We start from the raw sequence: 17,960 nt of genomic DNA on the forward strand, positions 1-17,960 counted from the left end.
CAGGAATTGGGTATGTCCCTGTCTGCAGGTTTCAAGCCGTGCTCCCCCTGCGGCAAACCAGTGCAAGTGAGTGACCCACATTCAGCCTGTGTGAAGTGCCTGCAGGAAGCTTATGTAAAAGACAAGTATTAGGTTTTCAGGGGCTTCAAAAAGACAGACACATTTGTCTGAAGGCTCTGCTAATGGAAGCATTCTTTAGGCTTTAGGAGCTGTCCTGCTCCAAATTGATGTTGAGTACTTCAGCCTCAGTACAAAGTGTGCTGCTAACACTGTGCTCCTCCCAACACTGGTTGCCATTCCCAGTGCCAAGAAAAAAGCACAGTAAACAACATGCAGAGAAAGGATGCTCCCTGGATAAAAGAGGGAGAAATGATGGTATCTGTGCCAGGCCACTTGTTATCCCCAGAGCTGTGGATGGCTTCAGCAACCCAAGAGCCACAAGTCCAATTTGTGACCCACCTCCGACTCCTGGGAGCAGTCATAGTCCCTCCCACCTCCAGATACCTTTGACTTTGGAGGCTGCAAAGGAATTACTGTCCTTCCTGGTACTGGCTATTGTGCAAGCACCTGCTCCTCACAAGGTGGACCATGGACCTGCATAGAACTTGTTGGCACCAGCAGTAGTAGTATCTTCCAGGGTTTGAATGCCTCAGTTGCAACAGTCCCCAGCCCGATACCAATCACCAACTTCCCAGTACCACTCAGAGGCAGAAATGGGTACAGATCCTCCTTGGCCTCCAAATGAAGAGTCCTTATGAGAGTCCAGGAGGAGGTGGGACAGGCTAAGAAGGAGGTACCAGCATCTCCTGTTGTACTAGCTGCTTCACAGTAACAGCAGATAATGTGATAGTAGACCTTTCTAATCTACTCCCATTGAATGATTTTAGCCCCATTGTGGGCATGTCTACACTGGGAAGTTATTTCAAAATAACTAAATTTCAAATAATAGCTCCCGAAATGACTATTTGAAAATAAGCTTATTCCCCAAGGAAAACAGGAGTACAGATTTTGAAATAAGGGAGGGTTTGATATAACTCCCTGGTGTAGACCAGGGAATTGAGAGCTCCTGCAGTGGGTTGTCATGAACCTTGGATTGGAAGTGGAAGAACTTAAAGGGTCCACCCATAACCTAATTGACATCTTGGCTGCTCTGGCCTCCTTTAAAGTCACCCTTCTGATCAATGAAGCAGTACTAGTGCCAATTAAGTCTCTGGTCCCTTCTTCCCTGCCTTGAGCATCTAAAAAGTACTATGTGCCTGCAGTGGGATTTCAATACTTATACTCCCATCTCCTTCTTGGGTCCCTGCTAGTGTTTGTAGTAAACAAGGACAGACAGGGGCAACCCAGCACCACACCAAAAAATTGAGGACAGAAGACTGGATTTCTTTGGGAGGCAGCCGATAGCTTCACATATTAAACCAGCAAGCCTTGCTGAAGAAATATGACTTTAATCTGTAGGACTCTGACTACTCTCAGAAATTCCCTGGCACAAGAGTCTAAGGAGGAGTTCACTGCCATCCTGAAGGAAGGCAAGAGTTTGGTCAGAGCCTCTCTCTAGGTGGCCTTGGATGCAGCTGACTTGGCAGCCAGAACAGTGGTGACTGCGATCACAATGGAGTGGTGTTCATGACTATAGTCATCATCTGGCCTTCCCCACAAGGTGCAGCAGTTGGCCCAGAGCCTTTGAGGGCTCCATTCTAGGGCTGATTTCGTTCAACATTTTTATTAATGACCTGGATGAGGGGTTGGATTGCATCCTCAGCAAGTTTGCAGATGACACTAAGCTAGGGCGAGAGGTAGATACGTTGGAGGGCAGGGTTGGGGTCCAGAGTGACCTAAACAAATTGGAGGATTGGGTCAAAAGAAATGTGGTGAAGTTCAATAAGGAGAGAGTCCTGTACGTGGAATGGAAGAATCTCAAGCCCTGATACAGGCTTGGGACCGACAGGTTAAGTAGCAATTCAGCAGAAAAAGTCCTGAGGATAATGGTGGATGAGAAATTAGATGAGAGTCAACAGAGTGCCCCTCTAGCCAGGAAGACTAATGGCATATGAGGTTGCATTAGAAGGAGCATTGCCAACAGATCTAGAGAAGTGATTATTCCCCTTTATTCAGGACTGGTGAGGCCATATCTGAGGTACATAGGGTCCAATTCTGCTTCCCCCCCCCTTACAGAAAGGATGCGGATTCATTGGAAAGGGGCCAGTAGAGGGCAATGAAAAAAATTAAGGGGATGGAGCACATGACTTACAAGGAGAGGCTGAGGGATTTGGGCTTGTTTAGTCTGCAGAAGAGAAGAGTGAGGGGGGAATTTGATAGCAGCATTTAACTTCCAGGAGGGAGGTTCCAGAGAGGATGGAGAGAGGCTGTTCTCAGTGGTGACAGATGACAGAATGAGGAGCAATGGTCTCAAGTTACAGTGGGAGAGGGCTAGTTTGGGTATTAGGAAAAACTGTTTTACTAGGAGGGTGGTGAAGCACTGGGTTATCTAGGGAGGTGGTGGAATCTCCATCCCTAGAGGTTTTTAAGTCCCAACTTGACAAAGCCCTGGCTGGGATGATTTAGTTAGGGTTGGTCCTGATTTGGGTAGGGGGTTGGACTCGATGACCTCATGAGGTCTCTTCTAGGCCTCTGATTCTATGATTCTATATGATTCTAGTCTGCCCAGCCTGAAAGATTCAATGCCCATGCTATGATCTTTGGGTCAGTGCATGTCTATAGCTTCTAGGAAGCATTTGTGGCTGCAGCTGCCTCACTGATTCTTGTGGCCTTCCAGGCACAAACCATAGAGAAAGAAAAGGAAGGGTTATAAACACTGGCAGTCCTTGCCTTCTGCCTCAGCCTCTGGGTTGGGCTTAAGCAGACATCCTCGTGGGTCTAAACAGGTCTTTTGAGTGCATCTGAGGATTGCATACCAGAATCCATCTCACTTTTTGTTTTTGGACTTCTTGTCTTTCTGTGTCACTTTTTGGTTTTGGACTTCTTGTCTTCTTTCCAGACTGCGTGGTGCCACATAACATTGAACTTTTGGATGTTCAGTATTATTTCAACTGGATACATCCTCCAGTTTCTGTGTACCCCTCCTTTCCAACTCAAAATCCTATGCCTCCTCAGGACTCTTTTCAAAAGCAGCTTCTTGTCCAGGAGGTGTAAGCCCTCCTGCATGTGGGAGTCATGGAGGAATTTTCTCAAGATTTGAGGGGGAAGATGTTTTACTCCTGACATTTCCTTATCCTGAAGGCCAAAGGAAGCTTCAGACACCTTTATCACCTCAACAAATATCTCCAGAAGTTGAAGTTCCTCATGGTCTCTCCAGCCTCTATCATACACTCCCTAGATCCAGGACATTGGTATGCTGCCCTTGACTTAAAGGATCCGCTGATTCGCAGCCATTCAAGTTCTGAGAGGGAGAGAGAGGAGCGAGGACAGAGTGTGGATCAGCTGATTGATGGTGTTCCAAAAGTGCTGGGAGGAAGGGAAAGCAATAGCTAAGTGCGGGACCCCAGTGCACAAGACGTTTGGGGAAGGAGGCAGAAAGGGGTGTGTGGACTGCAGGTTGCCCACCACTGGATTTCAGTTTTGTGGCCCAGTAAGATGGAGGCTCATTCATGTGGCCCACTCACTAATCTTGGTTGCCTGTCACTGAACTAGACCCTTCCACAAGTCAATGCAGCTCTTCATAGTGATGGCAGATATGGTGAAAGGGCTGCCATTGTCATCCCAGAGACTCTCATCCTGGACAACCTTCTGCATCCATGCCTGCCACAAGCAGGTTAAGATCCTATCTCTGGTCATCCTGAGAGACCATTCTATAGGAGCTCAGTCTTCATCTGCAGTGTTCCTTGTGATACCAGTCTGGGACATCTGCAGGACTGTGATTCATCCTGTCACATCACACAATGCCATCACTCCGGCTTATAACAATGCCAATTTTGATAAAGTCGTATTGCAACCAGCACATCCAAACATTCCGACCCCACCCCTAGGGATACTGCTTGTGAGTCACTGAATGGACATGAGCAAGCACTTGAAAAATTAAAAACAGTTACTAACCTTCTGTAACAGTTGTTCATGAGATGTGTTTCCCATATCCTTTCCATGACCTGCTCTCCTAACCCCCTATCCAAGTTGCCAGCAAGCAAGCACTGAGAGGGTATAGTACTTTTTTAAGTGGCCTTTTTTTGAAAAAAATTCCCCTGCGTCTAGACTGCTGGTATGTACTGGCAGTACCCCTTGTACTGTTGCATAGATCTGGTGCTACTTTTGGGCAGGGTGCACAGGAGAGAATACATTGGAAGAAGGAAAGTGGTGTGGGAGAAAAATGAAAGTAAATCGAAAGAACGCAGCAGTTTTTTCAACTGCGGAAAACCTCATTTTACGAGGAATAATGCCTTTTTTCGAAAGTGCTCTTTCGAAAAAAGGCGCTATGTAATGCAAACTGTGCTTTTTCAAAAGAGAGAATCCAGACTGCCTGAGTGCTCTCTTTTGAAAAGCGGCTTGCTTTTTCGTACGTACTGGTTGTAGTTTAGACGCTCTTTTTCAAAAGAGGCTTTTTCAGAAGATACTTTAGAAAAAGCCTCTTTCAGAAGAGGCTTACAGTTTAGATGTAGCCTTAAACTTTTTAATAGTAGTTAAAATGGAAAATTTAAAATTATTAAAGTAATTAGAGACTTTCAAAGTAATGTATTGGTGTGAAACGTATGGATGTATAGCCAATAACACAAGCACTGTACAGTTAGTGATCCCATTTGTAGGATGTCTATTGAAAAGGTAGCTGTGGGCACCTTGTTCATGTGTTTATATTGAGTTTCCTGTAGCTACTCATTATTTGATTTGAGGAATGATGATGCACAATATTCCATTTGTAACAATGGGTTGACACTTTGCAATCTATTTCAGGCCTTCCTGACATTTACATAACATAAGAGCATAAGAATGGCCATACTGGGTCAGACCAAATGTCCATCCAGCCCAGTACCCTGTCTGCCAACAGTGGCCAATGCCAGGTGTCCCAGAGAGAGTGAATCGAACAGGTAATGATCAAGCGATCTCTCTCCTGCCATCCATTTCCACTCTCTGATAAACAGAGAGTAGGGATACCATTCCTTACCCAAACTGGCTAATAGCCATTTATGGACTTAACCTCCATGAATTTATCTAGTTCTCTTTTAAACCCTGTTATAGTCCTAGCCTTCACAATCTCCTCAGGCAATCTCCTCACAATCTACCATCACCACTTTCAAACAATTTATTTAAAAATGGAAATTAAATCTGGGATTAAACTAGGAATACTTAAAATTACTTCTATTGCAAACCATGCACTGGAGAAAGAATAGGTTAAGAACTATTTACAAAAGCTAGACATATGTAAATCCATGGGTTCAAATTTAATGCATCTGAGGGTTCTGAGGGAGTTGGCAAATGTCATTGCAGAGCCTTCGGCCATTATCTTTGAAAACTTGTGGCGATCAGGAGAGGTCCCGGATGACTGGAAAAAGGCAAATGTAGAGCCCATCTTTAAAAAAGAGAAGAAGGACAATCCAGGGAACTACAGACCAGTCAGCCTTCCTTCAGTCCCTGGAAAAATCATGAATGGGGTCCTCAATGAATCCATTTTGAAGCACTTGGAAGAGGGGAAAGTGATCAGGAATAGTCAACATGGATTTACCAAGTGCAAGTCTGATTAGCTTTAATGATGAGGTAACTGGCTCTATGGACATGGGGAAGTCAATAGATGTGATATACCTTGACTTTAGCAAAACTTTTGATACAGTCTCCCACAATATTCTTTCTAGCAAGTTAAGGAAGTATGGATTGGATAAATGGGCTGTAAGGTGGATAGAAAGCTGCCTACATTGTCGGGCCCAATGGGTAGTGATCGATGGCTCGATATCAGGTTGGCCGTTGGTTTCAAGTGGAGTACACCAAGGATTGGTTCTAGGGATGGTTTTATTCAACATCTTTATTAATGACCTGGATGAGGGGATGGATTGCAGCAAGTTTGGGGAGACGTAGATATGTTGGAGGGCAGGGATAGGGTCCAGAGTGACCTAGACAGATTAGAGGATTGGGCCAAAAGAAATCTGATGAGGTTCAACAAGGACAAGTGCAGAGTCCTGCACTTGGGATGGAAGAATCCCAAGCATTGTTATAGGCTGGGGACCGACTGGGTAGATAGCAGTTCAGCAGAAAAGGAGCTGGGGATTACAGTGGATGAGAAACTGGATAGGAGTCAACAGTGTGCCCTTATGGCCAAAAAGGCTAATGACATATTAGGGTGCATTAGGAGGAGCATTGCCAACAGATCTCGAGACGTGATTATTTCCCTTTATTCGGCACTGGTGAGGCCACATCTGGAGTATTGTGTCCAGTTCTGGGCCCCCCACTACTGAAAGGATGTGGACACATTGGAGAAGATCCAGTGGAGGGCAATCAAAATGATTAGGGGGCCGGAGCACATGACTTATGAGGAGAGGCTGAGGGATTTGGGCTTATTTAGTTTGCAGAAGAGAAGCGTGAGGGAGGATTTGACAGCAGCCTTCAACTTCCTGAAGGGAGGTGGCAAAGAGGAAGGAGAAAGACTGTTCTCAGTAGTGATGGATGGCAGAACAAGGAGCAATGGTCTCAAGTTACAGTGGGAGAGGTCTAGGTTGGATATCAGGGAAAAACTATTTCACTAGGAAGGTGGTGAAGGACTGAAATGGGTTACCAAGGGAGGTGGTAGAATTTCCATCCCTAGAGGTTTTTAAGTCTTAGCTTGACAAAGCCCTGGCTGGGATGATTTAGTTGGGGCTGGTCCTGCTTTGGGCAGAGGGCTGGACTCAATGACCTCCTGAGGTCTCTTACAGCTCTAGGATTGTATGATTCTATGGATTCACTGCCACTGACAAGGGAGAGGAGAGAGGGTGGTTGTCTCAGGACATGGCGATTCAAAGGGTCTTGGCGCTCCTAGCCACTGCCACAATTACTGTGGCCATGGCAGCAGACTGAGCTCTGGGCCCTATAAATTACTGATGGAGCTCCATCTCATGTGGTCCATGTAGCTCTGAGGGCTGGGCACCATGGTGGGCTGTTTGCCTCTAGCCCTCCCCTTTGCCCACCTTGCCAAGGCCCCCGGGAGGCTGTTGAGCTTCACTAAGGCCATGATAACATAAGAACATAACATAAGAACATAAGAACAGCCGTACTGGGTCAGACCAAAGGTCCATCTAGCCCAGTATCCTGTCTACCAACAGTGGCCAGCACCAGGTGCCCCAGAGAGGGTGGACCGAAGACAATGATCAAGTGATTTGTCTCCTGCCATCCCTCTCCAGCCTCTGACAAACAGAGGCCAAGGACACCATTTTATCCCCTGGCTAATAGCCTTTTATGGACCTAACCTCCATGAATTTATCCAGCTTCTCTTTAAACTCTGTTATAGTCCTAGCTTTCACAGCCTCCTCTGGCAAGGAGTTCCACAGGTTGACTACACGCTGTGTGAAGAAGAACTTTCTTTTATTAGTTTTAAACCTGCTACCCATTAATTTCATTTGGTGTCCTCTAGTTGTTCTATTATGGGAACTAATAAATAACTTTTCTTTATCAGCCCTCTCCACACCACTCATGATTTTATAGACCTCTATCATATCCCCCCTCAGTCTCCTCTTTTCTAAACTGAAAAGTACCAGTCTCTTTAGCCTCTCCTCATATGGGACCCGTTCCAAACCCCTAATCATTTTAGTTGCCCTTTTCTGAACCCTTTCCAAGGCCAAAATATCTTTTTTGAGGTGAGGACACCACATCTGTACACAGTATTCAAGATGTGGGCATACCATAGTTTTATACAGGGGCAGTAAGATATTCTGGGTCTTATTTTCTATCCCTTTCCTAATAATTCCTAGCATCCTATTTGCCTTTTTGACTGCCGCTGCACTCTGTGTGGAAGTTTTCAGAGAACTGTCCACGATAACTCCAAGATCTCTTTCCTGATTTGTCGTAGCCAAATTAGCCCGCATCATACTGTACGTATAGTTGGGGTTATTTTTCCCAATGTGCATTACTTTACACTTATCCACATTAAATTTCATTTGCCATTTTGTTGCCCAATCACTCAGTTTGGTGAGATCTTCTTGGAGTCCCTCACAGTCTGCTTCTGTCTTGACTATCCTAAACAGTTTGGTATCATCTGCAAACTTTACTACCTCACTGCTTACCCCTTTCTCCAGATCATTTATGAATAAGTTGAAAAGGATTGGTCCCAGGACTGACCCTTGGGGTCAGTCCATTTTGCTTTCACACCTTTGGGGATGAATAAAGTATTAGAGCTGTATATAAGAATAGGTTGAATCTTTGCAGTCTAGCACTCTCTTGTCTAGCAACATCCATGGTCTGGCATGATTTTAGGTAACCAGCTGTCCACTTATCATGGGCATGGCCAAGTTTCCCACAGTCCCATATAGTTTGTTTATAGCCACCAGTCCTGACTCTCAGTGTTCTGTGCTGTTATTTAGATCTAATTTTCCCCTAAATGTCTTCTCAAAGGCCTGTAAGCAATAGAATTGTTGGTAATACTGCCAGACAATATTGACCTCTCATGGTTCAGCAAATTCTCTGGTTTGGCATCAGTCTGGTCCTGAGGGTGCTGGGCTAGAGAGATTCAATCTGTACATTAAAACGAGTTTCAGAGAAGATTAAAGGTGCTCTGGATCAAATTCTTTTACACCAGTGAAATCAGCCAAACACTTAATCTCAGCATATCTTCTGTAGTAAATTGAGGGTCAGTAATATGGAGTCAGCAGGCCTAAGGCCTGCAACATGGAAACAGTCTATCTAGTGAGCAAGACTTTGGTTCAGTAACACAGGAGCCAAGAAAAAAGCCCTATTGATAACTGTGTGATTGTGTAAGTTAGGTCGAGCATGGAAGGACGCAGGGAGGCACTGGGTACAGACTATAAGCCAAAGGGGAGTAATGGAACATCTTAATAAGAAATGTCTTGGTACAAAAACTCCCTAAAAACTAATGCACATACCGACCTAGGTTCAGGACCAGCATGAAATTGACAGCATGAAGGATAGTAAGTAAGCCCCCTTTCCATAAGGTGAGGGGTGGTAACTAAGCAACAGAGGGTGGTAACCTGGTATGTAAAGAAATGATGTAAGTTGTTTGTACCTGTCTATAAAAGGATACTGCAGAGGGTGCTCTACGGCCGACCTTGGGGGGGGGGGGGGACGCACTAGGCGCCTGAACGGCAGGTGTCATTGCCTAAACTTACAGAGTGCACAGTAGCTTAACTTTGACTAACTGCTGTTAATATCTGTTATATGGCAATAGGCCTGCCTGGTGTTGGTACCTTGTCAACGCGGGCCATAGTGCCCAGTGGTGTAACATTGTACTGATCTCTGTTACCAACTGGTAGAGCTTCGCATTTGACAATAAACCTGCTCGATTGTTTTCAAACCTTGCCTGCATCTGTCGTTTCCGGGGCCTCTCGGAGATCTCTTGTGTTGACCCAAGTGCACAGGGTCCAACACTCTAGATAAAGGGAGTACCGATTGTTACGCACGCAGCCGAGAGTTTAACAACGGAGTAGAGGTCCTGTCAGGAGCGTGCCAGGACAACCCTGACCAAACGATGCTGACACTGACAGTCCAGACCACCGAAGGTACCGAGGTACGAGAACACCGAGGTACGACACTTTCAAAATTTGAAAATAGAACTGGTAAGACTTGCAAGAAAAATAAAGTTGCTGAGAATAGACCATAGTATTAGAGCTTCATACTGGCCCATCAGTTTCCACGAACATGTCCAAATCCAGCAATGAATAAAGTTTTTTAATACTCTGGGGATTTTATTGATGTTAGTTGTATAGTCCTAGGAAGACGGTCCCTTTTTGATGCATACTGGATTCCATCCCTTAGCAACTCTAAGTGAAGTGAAGCTGGTGTGCAATGTTATATCATTTTACATATGGAAATATGAGCCAGCTTTCTGTTTGGGTTTTTTTTTGGGGGGGGGGGAGGAGCATCTGATAGATGCACACACAAATATTTGCCTTACAAGGGCTATGTCTAGACTGCAGGCGGATCTTTCGAAAGAGAAATCCGCTTTTTCGAAAGAGAGCACCCAGCGAGTCTGGATGCTCTCTTTTGAAGACGGCCTATTTACATTGAAGAACGCCTTCTTTCGAAAGAGGAACTTTCGAAAGAAGGCGTTCTTCCTCGTAAATTGAGGTTTACCGCCATCGAAAGAAAAGCCGCGTTCTTTCGAATTAATTTCGAAAGAACGCGGCTTGAGTCTGGACGCAGGGGAAGTTTTTTCGGGAAAAGGCTACTTTTCCCGAAAAAACCCCTGAGTCTGGACACGGCCAAGGTGAAGAGTTGCAATCCTTTAAATTCAGATGCATCCCTCAAGTTAGAATCAGGGAGAGCATTTTTAGAAAATACTACATTAGGAAATGCTGTCATTCCAGTGAGGTTGATGCTTTTTTCCAGAGGATAAGAGGCAGTAATCACAGTGTGTCATTTTTAATCTTGTTAAATAAAGGATAGAAGTTTCTCAATTCAATTTCTGTAAATTTGGACTAGAGATTGCTAAATAACTAAACTGCTTCCTTGAGATACATCTATACAGCTAGGGGCATTGAGCTTCCTAGCCTTAATCCACAGACTTGTACTTGCTGTGCTCGGGTCTCTAGAGCCCAGTATCTAGTCTGAGCCACAATTTGAAAGCACTGTCACCATAGCTATGTTTAGAGTGCTAGCAGCAGCCTCACTAGCCCAAGTCTGTCAGCCTGGGCTAGGATGGTCACTGCAACACGTTCTGTAGATGTACCCATAATGAACAAGGTCAGATGACTTCTTAGCTAGAAGAACCCATTTTAAGGTTTTGGTAGTCTTCATTCTAATATTGTATAGTATTATAAAGCTATGCACTAATGTAGAAAACTTAGAACAGTTTAAGATGAAAATTGAATAGTTAAAAATTGCTACTTCAGAAAGTACTATAAAATAACAAACTTACTACAGTAAATCTATCATGGTCAAATTACATTTCAAAAGATAAGCCTCTTGCATTTTGGGATAACAAATGGCATCTGATATACATCACATCATTGGAGTACATAAATAGCCTCTCAGAGGGGACGCTGTATACTGGGCTCCAAGGAATGGCATAATCAGGTCTGCAAGATGTGGAAGTCTGATATATCTTTATGCTTCCACCAATGCAGTGAAGTCTCCTGTGCATACAATAATGAGGCACATTTCCAGCTTGGTCTTGACAGCACTTAGTTACTAAAGTTAGATAGAATCTCTGCCCAGTTATTGCACACACTTGAAATTTAAGTGTGGGGGGAGAAGAGGAGGGAGATGAGGTTGGTGGCTTCAAGTAAATTTTTGAAAAGCACCTACGTTACTTAGAGGCTTTTAGGAACTCTACCCTGCTTCAAATTTTCTCTACAATTTTTAAATGACTTTTTTTTGCTCTTAGTAATTATTTTCCTTTATGCTTCCACGTGTCTATGTGATGTGTTGGGTTTTGCATTGTCTTGGTGAAATCCAAAACTGATGAGAATAGTTTAAGTGGGGCTTCAACTGTCAAGTTACGCTGATGTTCCTTACACTCCACATTGCAGAAATATTCTGAGGTTAAAATCAAGATCCTAGATACCTTTTGTGGAGCTAAAATACTTTCTTTGCTGAGATGAATAAATAAAATCAAATAAAAATCTCATATTTCAGGGCATAAACTGGTCATCTGCAGGAGACTGGATGGAATATTTCCTTTTGGTGCATAATTGACCCTGTGTATTCTGGGTTTTTTGTTTATTTTGATTTGATTTGATTTGATTTTTTTATCATCTAAAGCATCGGGGGTTGGCTGCAGTTGGAAACATGGCATCGCCTCATATCCCTCAGTGCAACCCCATCCCTCTCCCATCCTGCCCCCACAGCCTGAGCCTCTTGTAACCCCTGCATTCTCCTTACCCCCCACCCTGCCTCCACATCCCCATGCTCCCAGTGCACTTACCGGCAGTAGCAGCGCTGGGGCGAGGAACATGTGGCCAACAAACATGTGGACAAGGGGGATCCAGTGGATATAGTATACTTAGATTTCCAGAAAGCCTTTGACAAGGTCCCTCACCAAAGACTCTTATTTTACCTAAGTTGTCATGGGATAAGAGGGAAGGTCCTTTTGTGGATTGATAACTGGCTAAAAGACACAAAACAAAGGGTAGGAATAAATGTTAAGTTTTCTGAGTGGGGAGAGGTAACTAGCGGGGTCCCCAAAGGGTCTGTCCTGGGACCAATGCTATTCAACTTATTTATAAACCATCTAGAGAAAGGGGTAAATAGTTAGGTGGCAAAATTTGCAGATGATACCAAACTGCTCAAGATAGTTAAGACCAAAGCAGACTGTGAAGAGCTTCAAAAAGATCTCACTAAACTAAGCGATTGGGCAACAAAATGACAAATGAAATTTAATCTTGATTAATGTAAAGTAATGCACATTGGCAGAAATAATTCCAACTATACATACAATATGATGGGGACTAATTTAGCTACAACTACTCAAGAAAGAGATCTTGGAGTCATTGTGGATAGTTCTCTGAAAACTTCCACTCAGTGTGCTGTGGCAGTGAAAAGAGCAAATAGAATGTTAGGAGCCTTTAAAAAAGGGATAGAGAATAAGATAGAGAATATCTTATTGCCTCTCTATAAAACCATGGTACGCCCACATCTTGAATACGTCGTACAGATGTGATTGCCTCATCTCAAAAAAATATATATTGGCATTTGAAAAGGTTCAGAAAAGGGAAACAAAAATTATTAGGGGTATGGAACGGATCCCATCTGAATAGAGATTAAAAAGATTTGGACTTTTCATCTTAGAAAAGAGGAAACTGAGGGGAAATATGATGGTGGTCTATAAAATCATGTCTGGTGTGTAAAAAGTGCTAAAAATTATTCTCATAATACAAGAACTAGTGGGTTACCAAATGAAATTAATAGGGAGCAGGTTTAAAACAAAAGGAAGTTTTTCTTCAGTCGGCTCACAGTCAACCTGTGGAACTCATTGCTAGAGGATGGTGGTGAATGCTAAAACTTTAACAGGGTTCAAAAAAGAGCTACATAGATTCATAGAGGTTACTTCCATCAATGGCTATTAGCCAGGATGGGTAGGAAGGGTATCCCTAGCCTCTGTTTCTCTGGAGCTGGGTGACAGGGGAGGGATCGTGTGAGGATTGCCTGTTGTGATCCCTCCTTCTGGGGCATCTGGTGTTGGCCACTGTCAGCAGACAGGATACTGAGCTGGATGGACCTTTGATCTGACCCAGTATGGCTGTTCTTATGTTCTTACATTCTAGATGTGGTGGGGGAGGGGACGGGAGCAGAGTCTTCCCTGCCGCGACCAGCCCTTTGTCTGCAGCTCTGGGGTTGGGGCAGGCAAAGCCCGGGGTTGCCTAAGGCTGGCTCCAGCCTGGCTGGGTGCAGAGGAGCACTGGGGAAGGGGCTCCCCCCCCCTCCCACACACAGAATCCGCAGGGAGTAGCCCAGGCCCTGGTGCCGTATATGTGACCGGCTGCCCAGCCCCACCTCCTCCTGAAGCAAGAAGCCTGTAGCCGTGAAGGGAGGGTTAATCCCTTAGCTGCATGCCCAAGCTGGGCAGAAGAGTCCCAGAGACTTGCACATGTGCCTCCCCTGTCCCGCCCCCCAGGAGGAAGCCTGAGCTAATGCTCTAGCCTTTAGCTGTGTGGCTGAGGCTAGAGCCGCAGCATGAGCTCCCGATTGTGTAGGGGGAGAGGCTCAGCTCCAACCCAATGTTCCACGGGAAATCGGCTCGTGTGGCACACATGCTGGTGGTTGCAACCCCTGATTTAGACACTGAGCTTGGTGGCTTTCATTTGCACATTTAAAACCATAAAGCATTCCATACTCCCTATTTCTAACTTTACCCACAAGAATGATATATACACCAAAATAAGATATCCAGATCCAGCAAATTATGACATGAAGATTAATAGGTTACATGAGATATTTTGTCCAAATCACCTTCAAGTTATGCATATTTGTTTCCGTAAGTCCAACCCATAAAGCATGAGGGGCGGTCAGTCACAATATTAACAAAGTATCAGAGGGGTAGCCATGTTAGTCTGAATCTGCAAAAGTGTCGAGGAGTCCTGTGGCACCTTATAGACTAACAGAAGTGTTGGAGCATAAGCTTTCATGGGCAAAGACCAACTTCGTCAGATGCAGTATTAACAAACATACAGTTATGACCACAGACTAACTCCATGTTGCCATACCTGGGCACAAATTGAGCCCTGGATGCGGGGGTTGGAGGGAGCAAGGGAAGCAGTGGGAGGGCCAGATATGTAGCTGGAACCTGAAGTCCCAGAGCCTGGGACCTGCCACTGCAGTTGGAGCTTGAATGTCTTCAGCCAGAGGCTGCTGCCTTGCCTCTCCAGAGATGAAGCTCAAAGCTCAAGCCCCACTACCCTGGGAAGGTGGGGAATTCACTGGCTGCCAGCTCCTCTAGTGTTGTGCCCCAGGTGTCTCCAAAGTGGGATAGGGCCCAACCCTTTCTGGCAGCGCTAGCAGTTAACACCAAGGTGGTACATGTAAGATCAATAGGGAAACAATGGGACCACTATTTTTTGCACCCTCCATCTGAGCCCAGGTGGCTGTTGCTGCAAGAAAAGCACCTTGTGGCCGCATTTGGCCAGAGTAACTGCATTTGAGAAATGATGCTAAACAAACTCAATCATAAGTCATTCAGCCAGAAAAAAAACCCCAACTACCACCAACACTACGAGAGTGAAATTTCTCTCAAAGACTCAGCCAAATTCTTCAGTCGCCCAAGTTCCTCCCAAAAGAATCTAGCTGAAAATCACTTACCCTTTTCTGCCCAGAGGCACTATGGATCTTAAACATAGTTAAGAGTCTGGAAAGACTACGTGCCATGGCCTCTTCTGAGTTGCTTACTATTTTCATGGTTCTCACTGCAGTTTTCAGTGGCAGTTGTAGGACTTCAGGTGGGAGGCCACATTTCAAGAAGGATGTGGACAAATTCAAAAAAGTTCAGAGAAGAACAGCAACATTGATTAAAAGTTTAGAAAACATGATCAGTGAGGGAAGATAGAAAAAACTGGGTTTGTTTAGTCTAGAAAATATAAGATTGAGAGGGGATGTAATAAGTTTTCAAGTACAAGAAAGAGAGAGAGAAGTTGTTCTTAATCTCTGCGGATAAATCAAGAAGCAATGGGCTTAAATTACAGCAATGGAGATTTTGGTTGGACATTAGGAGAAAATTCCTAACTGTTAGGTGATTAAACACAAATTACCTAGGAAGATTGTGTGGAATCTCTATCGTTGGAGTTTTTTAAGAGCAGGCTGGACAAGCACCTGTGATGGATGGACTAAATCGGGGTGGGCAAGTTACAGCCCGTCGGTCGGATCCAGCCTACCAAGTCTTTTAATTTAGCACATGTCCCACGCCTGTGGCATGGAGCAGTGCTGCTCAGAGTGGCTAGCTGCTCCCTGTGGCTCTCTGCACTGAGGGGGAGGAGAGGGCCAATTGGAGCTGAGAGACTTTGATTTGGGTGGGGGCAGCATGCAAAGCCTTCTTCCCTGTGCAGTGCAAAAAGCCACATGGAATAGAGCAATCTGGGGCTGCTGGAGGCAGGAAAGCCTGCCTGAGAGTGTTGCTAGCCAGGAGCTGCTTAGGTAAGCACCTCCCAGCCAGAGCCTGCCTCTGGCACCCCCTCCTGCACCCCAACTCCCTCCCAGACCCTGCACCCCCTTCTACATTGATCCCCCAAGCTAAAATCCTCTCCTTCACCCATATCCCCTCCTAGACCCTGCATCCCAGTCTCTTGCCCCAGGCCACAATCCCCTTGTTCACCCAAACACCCTCTCAGACCCAACACTGCCTTCTGCACCCCACTCCTCTACCCTAAGTTTCCTTCTGCACCCAACCTTTGTCCCAGACCCCACACCCTCTTGATAGAAAAATGTGACCCTTGACAATTTACCAAAATCTTAGAGTAGCTCCCATCAAAAATTATCATCCACCCCTGATCTAGATGGTGCTAAGTCCTGCCACGAGTGCAGGGAACTGGACTAAATGATGCTCTAGGTCCCTTCAGTTGTGTCTACACTGTAGGGCTTAACTCAAAATAAGCTACGCAAATTGAGCTACATCAATTGCTTATCTTATTTCGAAATAGTTTATTTTGAAATAAGGAACATCTACACAGCACTTATTTCGAAATAGAGACCTCTTTGTCTGACTTTCCTTATTCCTCATACAATGAGGGTTACAGGAGTCAGAGTAAGAAGTCCTCCAGCTAGACAGTATTTTGACACTATTTTGAAATAACTGCCTGCTGTGTAGAGGCAGACTAAGTTATTTTGGAATAGTGCTAGTTATTTCAAAATAGTGCTGTAGTGTAGACGTACTCTTCCAGTCCTGTGATTCTGTACCTTTTTTTTAAGCAATATACTTTCTCATAGATGACACTGTGTACACAAAAGTAGTATTCTCTGAAGAAATGTCTTCACTAAACTTACTGTAAGTTTAGCTTACTTTAGTGGTGGTGGTTCTTATTTGTATAGCGGAAGGTGCTTAGTGTGTTAGGTGCACTGCTTTACATTTGCTAAGGAGTTGTGTTGGCTTTTTTACTTGTACCTACCTTGAATTCAAATGTGGTGTTTTGTACAGTATTGGCTGCGTTTTAAATATTGATCAATAACACAGTGTACAGTACAATAAGTACAGGTCTAGTTGCATGGCAACAGTTGAAATGGTATTGCACAACACCTTTGTGATTCCAAATCTCCTCTTTGAATTCATGTTCAAATTCCAGACTACATTCTTGTTACGTCCTTAATGTACATGTTTGCCAGATAACAAGTTCTGAACTTACACAGTAAAAAATTAAGCCTTTCCTTTAGCCTTCATTCTTTGAAGTGATTGTCTTCTTCCATTGGTTTTTCCTTGATTTTGTTCAATTTTATCTCACTAGCTGTTACTTTTCCCTGTATCTCACTGAAAACTAAGATTTATTTTTATTTATTATTATTTTGGATTAAATGCTTACCTGTTTTCTGTCCCCAGGGAACTAGTTCAATTGCCTTATTCATATACAGGTTGGACCTCCCTGGTCCAGCACCCTTGGGAACTGACTGGTCCTGGATGAAGGATTTTGCAACCAGGGAAGATAATTTTTGCCTCCCTTCCTACTAGCCTCATCCCCTGCGCTGCCACTCCACTGGGCTTCCTGGTAGCCCCGCTGGGCTGTGCACGGGCCTTCCCGGTCTCCCCCAGCCCTTCAGTCCAGCTGCGGTTCCCCCAGACAGCCCTGCTGGGTTGCATGTATGAGGCTTCTCACCTCCCCACCCCAAGCCTAGCTGAGTCACACATCTGGCTCCCGCCCCCAACCCAGCTGAGCCACAGTCAAGCTGGGCTGCACACTGGGATCCCGCTTCCCTCCTGCATTGCGTTGGGCTCCTGGGCCCCTCCACCTTCAGCGTGACGGGACTCTATGGTCCTGGAATAGTCGTGGTCCACTGGACCAAAGAGTCCCAGTTATAGAGGTGCTTTATACCATAGGTTTGTTTGGATTTTGCATTCATTTGCTGACATCTTAGTCCAAGGGACTGTTTCAGTCCTGTATGAGGGGGGTTTGTGTGCACGAATTCACCTCCCATGGTCCGCCATCGGACTGATTCTGGGGACTCAGTTGGGGAAAGGCAGGGATGGCACATTTCCTCAGCCTCCCTTCCCTGTGCTCTGGCCAGCCGGGGGAAGGTAGAAGTGGAGCACTTCAAAAACCTCCCTCCCCCATGCTCCAGCTGGCCGGGGAAGGCTGGGGCTAAATCCTTCCTTCTTCCCCTGAGGAGTGAGGTCAGGGACAGGGCAGCCACCAGCTTCTCAGACAGCTATTACCTGCCCCACAGAAATTCCTGTGTACAGGCCT

General features: G+C 45.1%; 1 protein-coding gene and 1 long non-coding RNA gene across 5 annotated transcripts in view; one reads left to right on the forward strand and one right to left on the reverse strand.

Moving 5' to 3' along the window:
• LOC142827784 (uncharacterized) overlaps positions 1 to 12,134 on the reverse strand; it is a 30,721-nt gene extending 18,587 nt beyond the window's left edge. Inside the window, exon 1 of the long non-coding RNA XR_012902541.1 lies at positions 12,008 to 12,134. This is a non-coding gene — a long non-coding RNA (uncharacterized LOC142827784). The remainder of the gene's footprint in view (positions 1 to 12,007) is intronic.
• Positions 1 to 17,960, forward strand: part of EIPR1 (EARP complex and GARP complex interacting protein 1) — a 198,054-nt gene that overhangs the window by 76,771 nt on the left and 103,323 nt on the right. The window lies entirely within an intron of this gene.

Source organism: Pelodiscus sinensis, chromosome 3 (genome assembly GCF_049634645.1).
Source record: "Pelodiscus sinensis isolate JC-2024 chromosome 3, ASM4963464v1, whole genome shotgun sequence".
NCBI classification, from domain to species: Eukaryota; Metazoa; Chordata; order Testudines; family Trionychidae; genus Pelodiscus; species Pelodiscus sinensis.